General features: G+C 42.8%; 4 non-coding genes and 5 pseudogenes across 4 annotated transcripts; all 9 read right to left on the bottom strand.

Moving 5' to 3' along the window:
• The window catches only part of LOC133942272 (5S ribosomal RNA), a 119-nt pseudogene extending 23 nt beyond the window's left edge, over nt 1-96 (bottom strand).
• A 62-nt stretch (nt 97-158) lies between these two features.
• On the bottom strand, nt 159-277 carry LOC133945252 (5S ribosomal RNA). Its single transcript, XR_009917001.1, has one exon. It is a non-coding gene; the product is annotated as a 5S ribosomal RNA (ribosomal RNA).
• A 62-nt stretch (nt 278-339) lies between these two features.
• On the bottom strand, nt 340-458 carry LOC133934050 (5S ribosomal RNA). Its single transcript, XR_009912252.1, has one exon. It is a non-coding gene; the product is annotated as a 5S ribosomal RNA (ribosomal RNA).
• A 62-nt stretch (nt 459-520) lies between these two features.
• On the bottom strand, nt 521-639 carry LOC133942452 (5S ribosomal RNA; annotated as a pseudogene).
• A 62-nt stretch (nt 640-701) lies between these two features.
• LOC133941821 (5S ribosomal RNA) lies at nt 702-820 on the bottom strand (annotated as a pseudogene).
• Nucleotides 821-882: 62 nt separating this feature from the next.
• LOC133940100 (5S ribosomal RNA) lies at nt 883-1,001 on the bottom strand (annotated as a pseudogene).
• Nucleotides 1,002-1,244: 243 nt separating this feature from the next.
• Nucleotides 1,245-1,363, bottom strand: LOC133944497 (5S ribosomal RNA). Its single transcript, XR_009916283.1, has one exon. It is a non-coding gene; the product is annotated as a 5S ribosomal RNA (ribosomal RNA).
• A 62-nt stretch (nt 1,364-1,425) lies between these two features.
• On the bottom strand, nt 1,426-1,544 carry LOC133943877 (5S ribosomal RNA; annotated as a pseudogene).
• A 63-nt stretch (nt 1,545-1,607) lies between these two features.
• On the bottom strand, nt 1,608-1,726 carry LOC133936926 (5S ribosomal RNA). The gene has a single exon (XR_009915003.1). It is a non-coding gene; the product is annotated as a 5S ribosomal RNA (ribosomal RNA).
• Between the last annotated feature and the right edge of the window lie 5,774 nt (nt 1,727-7,500).

Raw genomic sequence — 7,500 nt, 5'->3', positions numbered from 1 at the left:
AGGCAGTCTCGCATTCAAGTACTAACCAGGCCTGACCCTGCTTAGCTTCCGAGATCAGACGAGAACGGGTGTATTCAGGTTGGTGTGGCCGTAAGTAAATGAGTCCACCCTCTGAACCTTATTTATACATGTAAATACATCAGGTAAGAGTGGAAAAAAGCTTACAGCACCTGGTATTCCCAGGAAGTCTCCCATCCAAGTACTAACCAGGCCCGACCCTGCTTAGCTTCCGAGATCAGACGAGATCGGGCGTATTCAGGTTGGTGTGGCCGTAAGCAAATGAGTCCACCCTCTGAACCTTATTTATACATGTAAATACGTCAGGTAAAAGTGGAAAAAAGCTTACAGCACCTGGTATTCCCAGGAAGTCTCCCATCCAAGTACTAACCAGGCCCAACCCTGCTAAGCTTCCGAGATCAGACGAGACCGGGAGTATTCAGGTTGGTGTGGCCGTAAGCGAATGAGTCCACCCTCTGAACCTTATTTATACATGTAAATACGTCAGGTAAAAGTGGAAAAAAGCTTTCAGCACCTGGTATTCCCAGGCAGTCTCCCATGCAAGTACTAACCAGGCCCGACACTGCTTAGCTTCCGAGATCAGACGAGATCGGGCTTATTCAGGTTGGTGTGGCAGTAAGCGAATGAGTCCACCCTCTGACCCTTATTTATATAAGTAAATACGTCAGGTTAAAGTGGAAAAAAGCTTACAGCACCTGGTATTCACAGGCAGTCTCCCATTCTGTTACTAACCAGGCCTGACCCTGCTTAGCTTCCGAGATCAGACGAGACCGGGCGTATTCAGGTTGGTGTGGCCGTAAGCGAATGAGTCCACCCTTTGAACCTTATTTATACATGTAAATAAGTCAGGTAAAAGTGGAAAAAAGATTACAGAACCTGGTATTCCCAGGCAGTCTCCCATCCAAGTACTAACCAGGCCCGACCCTGCTTAGCTTCCGAGATCAGGCGAGACCGGGCGTATTCAGGTTGGTGTGGCCGTAAGCGAATGAGTCTACCCTCTGAACCTTATTTATACATGTAAATACGTCAGGTAAAAGTGGAAAAAAGCTTAAAGAACCTGGTATTCCCAGGCAGTCTCCCATCCAAGTACTAACCAGGCCCGACTCTGCTTAGCTTCCGAGATCATACGAGTACAGGCGCATTAAGGTTTGTGTGGCCGTAAGCGAATTAGTCCACCCTCTGAACCTTATTTATACATGTAAATACGTCAGGTAAGAGTGGAAAAAAGCTTACAGCACCTGGTATTCCCAGGAAGTCTCCCATCCAAGTACTAACCAGGCCCGACCCTGCTTAGCTTCCGAGATCAGACGAGACCGGGCGCATTCAGGTTGGTGTGGCCGTAAGCGAATGAGTCCACCCTCTGAACCTTATTTATACATGTAAATACGTCAGGTAAAAGTGGAAAAAAGCTTAAAGAACCTGGTATTCCCAGGCAGTCTCCCATCCAAGTACTAACCAGGCCCGACTCTGCTTAGCTTCGGAGATCAGGCGAGATCGGGCGTATTCAGGTTGGTGCGGCTGTAAGCGAATGAGTCCACCCTCTGAACCTTATTTATTCATGTAAATACGTCAGGTAAAAGTGGAAAAAAACCTTACAGCACCTGGTATTCCCAGGCAGTCTCCCATCCAAGTACTAACCAGGCCCGACCCTGCTTAGCTTCCGATATCAGATGAGATCAGGCGTATTCAGGTTGGTGTGGCCGTAAGCGAATGAGTCCACCCTCTGAACCTTGTTTATACATGTAAATAAGTCAGGTAAAAGTGGAAAAAAGATTACAGAACCTCGTATTCCCAGGCAGTCTCCCATCCAAGTACTAACCAGGCCCGACCCTGCTTATCTTCCGAGATCAGGCGAGATCGGGCGTATTTTTTTTTTTTTTTCTTTTTATTATCAAAAATACCAATTTATATATACAAACGACATTCATCTGTAAATATTTACACAAAACAATGACATACACACAGGAATCACATTCATGTTAAGGGATAACAAAACTCAAAAATTGATAAAAAAGAAAGAAAAATAAATCACTTAATAATAACACGTGCGCCTGATAAACATAGCGGCACACTCAGAAATTAAATGCTAGTTTCCCTTCCGATGTTACAGATATAAAGCCACACCCGTCAATAAAACATTCAGCAAAGTCCTCAGCACCATATTTAAAGATCAAACCCACATTTCTCCTGACAACCGATTCAAACAAATCCCACACATGCACCTTTTTCCTCTCAAAATGAGCAAGATTCGTTCTTGACATAATAGCATACCTTACATGGCTTAACACAAAATTAAACAAACGAACATTCACATCTTTCCTTTTCCCATTTACTCCAAACAGCAACATTTTGTTCCATTCATATGCCTTTACAAAACCCATTTCCCAGTTTTTAAACAGCATATCTTTTAACTTCAAAACAAACCTACGTAGACATTCACATCGGATATATATATGTAACAAGTCTTCTGGCTCAGTTTCACACACGTCACATTCTCTTTTGTTCTCTTTGTTAATCTGATGCAGCACCGTGTTTACATAGATCCTGTTGTGTCTCGTCATGAAGTCATTGTTTTCACATTCTATTGCATTATATTTGATTTGGAGGTTTTCCCATATCAACTGTACATTCATACCTGGCAGAACCCTCTCCCACATTTGTTCTGATGCCGGTCTTTTCAACAGTTTCGCTATCAGTTCTAAATATATGTTTTTTACTTTTAATTCTTTAAACTCTTTATTTGCGTCATTTTTAACAAACACTAGTTTAGGTAAAGGTCCATCCCCTGTCCTCACACACTCTCTCTCAATCAAATACCTCCAGTCTACAGGCATACTCCCCTTAATTATATCATACATTTTTACAATCATATCTCTCCTAGCATCCTCATCCCATTCTCTTACGCAGTCTACCATTGCCTGCCCAGGCAGAAACCCAGGCACAAACTCATAGACCATGTCCTTTACTTGCCTAATTCCTGCATCCATGAAAACCTTATTGTATAGCATTTTGTTGTTATGCTGTATTATAGGATTGAGAAAAACGGGTTTATTCATTACTTCGGTTACATTACTACAGTTGTATGATATGTTGGGTAGGAATTCTCCCCACGCTCTGAACACCTCTTGGTAGAAAGAAGGCACTTTTTCATACATTGGTTCTTTCAAAACCATAAGCAGACTATTCTCTCCACATCTACCAGCCATCTGAACATACATTTTAAAGAATTGTTTCCACCCATAGTCATTCACATCATGGAGATACTTCTTCACTGTTTTAACCCTCAGTGCTTTACGTTTTGTGTCAATGTCCACCAGTTTTAGCCCTCCCTCACTGTATCCTGCTATCAACGTTTTGTGGGATATCCTCGCACCCTTCCCATCCCACAAGAAGTTTGAAGTCAGCTGATTTAATTCAGATAGAACCCATACCGGAAGATCTAGTGCGCCCAAAACATACACACATTTGGATAATAATAAGGAATTAACAACTATTACCTTACCTTTTAATTTCAATTTCCTCTGCTTCCATGCATTTAAAGTGTGTTTTATCTTATTTATCACTCTTGCCCAAGTGATATCTCTTGCTTCCTTTTCGTTTGGACCTATGTTTACTCCTAAAACTTTGATGCAGTCCACCACTCTAAATGCAATCATACTGTCAACCCTATCCCCCTCCTGACCTATACACATTAGTTCCGATTTTTCTATATTCACTTTAGCCCCTGCTGCCCTCCCATATGTTCCCATGTGTTTCATAATTATATTGATGCTGTCCATATTTTCTACTGTTATTGTCATGTCATCCGCATATTGTTGAATTATATTAATTTTCTCACCTGGTATTTGTATTCCTTTTATATTACTATCTTTTTTTATAAGGACAGCAAAGGGTTCGATAGACATGCTATACAACAGTGCTGATAAAGGACAGCCCTGTCTCACTGACCTCTCCAAAGCAAAGGTGTCTGTCATCAGACCATTACATTTGACCCTACTCTTAGCTTCCTTATACAGCAGCCTGATCCAACTCACTATTCTATCCCCAAACCCAAATTCTTTCATAGTCCGAAACAAGAACTCATGCTCCACTCTATCAAAAGCCTTATTCAAATCTACACTCAACACAATCCCAGACTGTTCTTTCATGTGCCTAACAACGTCCCTCACTGTCCCTATTATATCTGCTATGTCTCTCCCTTCGACACTATATGCCTGTGTCGGTGATATTATTCCTCCCATTACCTTCTTAATCCTATACGCTAAAGCCCTTGTTAATATCTTATAGTCACTATTCAATAAACTAATTGGCCTATAATTCCCTAACTCCAACCTACTCCCCTTATTTTTAAATAATATTGTGATTACCCCAGTAGCCATGGATTCTGGAACCAGTTGTCCCTCTTCCATGCTTTGATATATCATTAGCAGTATGGGTGCCAACACATCAGCAAACTCTTTGTAGAATTCACTGCTCAGGCCATCTGAACCAGGGCTTTTATTGTTTTTTGCATTTTTAATTGCTATTTGTATTTCTTCTACTGTAATCTCTCTGTCACACATGTCTTGCTCGTCTGCTGATATCCTTGCATCCACACCACTCAAGACCTCATCAATACATACTTTTTCTGTATTCCCTTTTTTATACAAGTTTTTATAGAAGCCTTCCACTGTATTCAAGATGCTAACCAAATCATTTACCTTCTCCCCATTTTCATTCTGTAGTTCGTTTATATAATTATTTTCCTGCTTATTTTTTTCCAGGTTTAGAAAGTACGCTGTGCACCTTTCCCCCTCTACAGCATACTGTACTCTACTCCTTACTATCGCCCCATCACATTTATTTTTCTCACAATCTTTTAGTTGCCTTCTCATCTTCAGATAATTTTGTATATTATAATTTCCATCTTTGTCTGCTTTCCCTGCTTCTTCGTTTAATTTATTTTGTATCTCTTTCTCTACCTGATCCATTCTGAAGTTCTTTTGCTTGGAATAGTATATGCTTTTCTTTTTAACTTTTTCTTTCAAATTTTCCCACCAAATACAAATATTATCTTTGTTTAATCTGTTCTCTATTTCTTCTTTGATACATTTTGCTATCATCTCTTTATATGAATCCTCTCTTAATAAGCTGTTGTTTAGGCACCACATTCCTCCACCTACATTCCTTATACATACGTCCTTTAACCTCAGCGACATGATTGCATGATCAGTAAGAGTGGTCAAATTATATTTCACCTCTTTTATTTGGCTGACAATGTTTTCCTTAACTAGGACGAGGTCTATTCTACTCTGTCTAAGGGTCCCCATAACCACCTGCCTCCGCGAAAACACTTTTCGTTCTGCATTTTCCTCCCTCCATACGTCCACCATTTTGTGTTCTGCCATCATGCTTTTCAAAAAGTTCCTTGACCCATCATACCTGTATTTTACATTATTTGAATAATCTAGTCTTGATAATTTTACATTATAGTCACCAACCATCATACAATCTCCCGTGCACAGAACCTCCAAGTCCTCAAAAAAACCCTTTCTCAGTTCCTCCACGTTTGGTGCATAGATATTGATTAATTTGTATGTGTTTTTATTGTGGACAAATTCTATCGCTATCACACGTCCATTCCCTCCACAAAAGGTTTGCTTGACACCACTAACAGACCTCTCTCTGACAAGGATTGCCACTCCACATGCCTTCGCACTCCCATTGTCTATAAATATGGGCCCTTTCCAAATCTTTCCAAGGGTTTCCACAAGTTCATTATCCCAATGCGTTTCTTGAAGGCACAGTATGTCAGATTTACAGAGTTCAATCGTTCTTTCTATTTTGATCATGTTCCTCAGGCCGTTTGCATTTAAGGATGTTATTATGACCATAGTAATGGTGAAAAGAAAAACACAGCTTTCCAGAGATGCTCGATTGTTCATACCTTCCGCTCTTTTGGCTCCCTTTTGTCCCTCTTTTTGCTCATTCTCTTCCTGCTGGCTTTCACCGCCTCGTAGTCCATCGACTCTCCTTCTCCCGATGTTCTTGTCTCCACCACCTCCATGCTCGAATCGTCTGGCTCCTTAGGTGAAGCAGCCGCAGCAGCAGCAGCAGCCGCAGCCGCAGCAGCAGCAGCCCCGCCGTCCCTTGGAGCCTCACTGCAATCCGGGGCCTCCACCTCTCCTGGTCGGTCGCTTCTTCGTTCACTCGCCCGGGCTTAGGGAGTTTTGGGCGCTTTGCTAACACCTTCCTCCATACTTTGCCCGGATGCTCCTCCCGTCATGCAACCCGTCTCACCGGACACTCCATCCGCACTGCTGCCGATGGTGGATGGGGTAATTTCACCCCCGCTGGCAGCTCCGGTGTCCTCGTCCTGCTGTCGTTGCTCCTCCTCGGACAAGGAAACGCGCTCGTCGCCGCCGGCTGGCTCCGCGTCCACCGTCCTCTCCTCTCCGCGCCTCCCCCCCTGCAAGTCACACTCCCTAGCATAGTGTCCCTGGCGCTTGCATTTATAACAGGTGAAGTCTGGGCATTCTCTCAAAATATGTCCTGGCTGGATGCACAGCCTGCAGACCTTCACCTGCCTGTCATGAATTACACGGAAGTACTCCCCTCCGTCTAGTGTCTCGAACTTTGCTGAGTAGGGCAGCGACTGTACAAGTTCAGTAAATTGTACTTTACAGAACCTTGTCCCGTCCACCACGTCTGTCCCAGGCCATTTCCTTCTTTTGATGGGCGAAATCGCCCTCACGCCCCACGTTGAGAGTTTCTGCCTAATTTCAGCATCAGTGATATAAGATGGCAAGTTTAGAAATGAAACAACAATTTCATTGCTGCGAACTTCCTTGGCAGTCACCCGAGTGTTTTCGATTTTGAAGCCATCTAATAACCTTGTCTTGCCCTTTCCCTCCTGCATGGTGATCTCGTAAGTGTTCATACTTTTGACCCTGCATGCCAGAACAATCCCACACTTTTCCTTGATTTCCCGCAACAGTTCCATCATGGTAATGTAATCCTCACCGACGGGCTCTACAATCAATGTCAGCTCCTTTTTATAGCCACAATCACCCTCACTTTCTCCCTGTCTCTCTTTATCTCTCCTACCATTCGCCATGCTTGCTTTATCAATAGGCCTAATTACGGAATTGATCTCCTGGGTTATTCCTTTCTCGCTGGCTTCAATATTTCCAGAATCATTCTCCCGTTCTACATGTGCCAAACTGTCCTTAACTTCCATGTTTTCCTTCCCAAGTTCTTCCCCCCAATCACTAGAAGCATAATCAATCTCGGGTTCTGCATTAATCAAAGTGGCCTTACCTTCTATTTTGTCATTTATCAAATTATCCATCCAATCACAGAAAGTATGAAACAATCCCCCAAACAGCCAGGCTGCAGGGGAAATGAATCACACATAAAACTATCACAAATGCACCTTATGCCTCACAAGCACACGCGGTCCCAACAAACACTCGACTGCTCTCTGCTCTCTGCTCACTTCCT

The sequence above is a fragment of the Platichthys flesus genome, chromosome 22 (assembly GCF_949316205.1).
Source record: "Platichthys flesus chromosome 22, fPlaFle2.1, whole genome shotgun sequence".
Classification (NCBI taxonomy): domain Eukaryota; kingdom Metazoa; phylum Chordata; class Actinopteri; order Pleuronectiformes; family Pleuronectidae; genus Platichthys; species Platichthys flesus.
The sequence above is the reverse complement of the archived record's forward strand: the minus strand, read 5'-3'. Positions and strand labels throughout refer to the sequence as shown.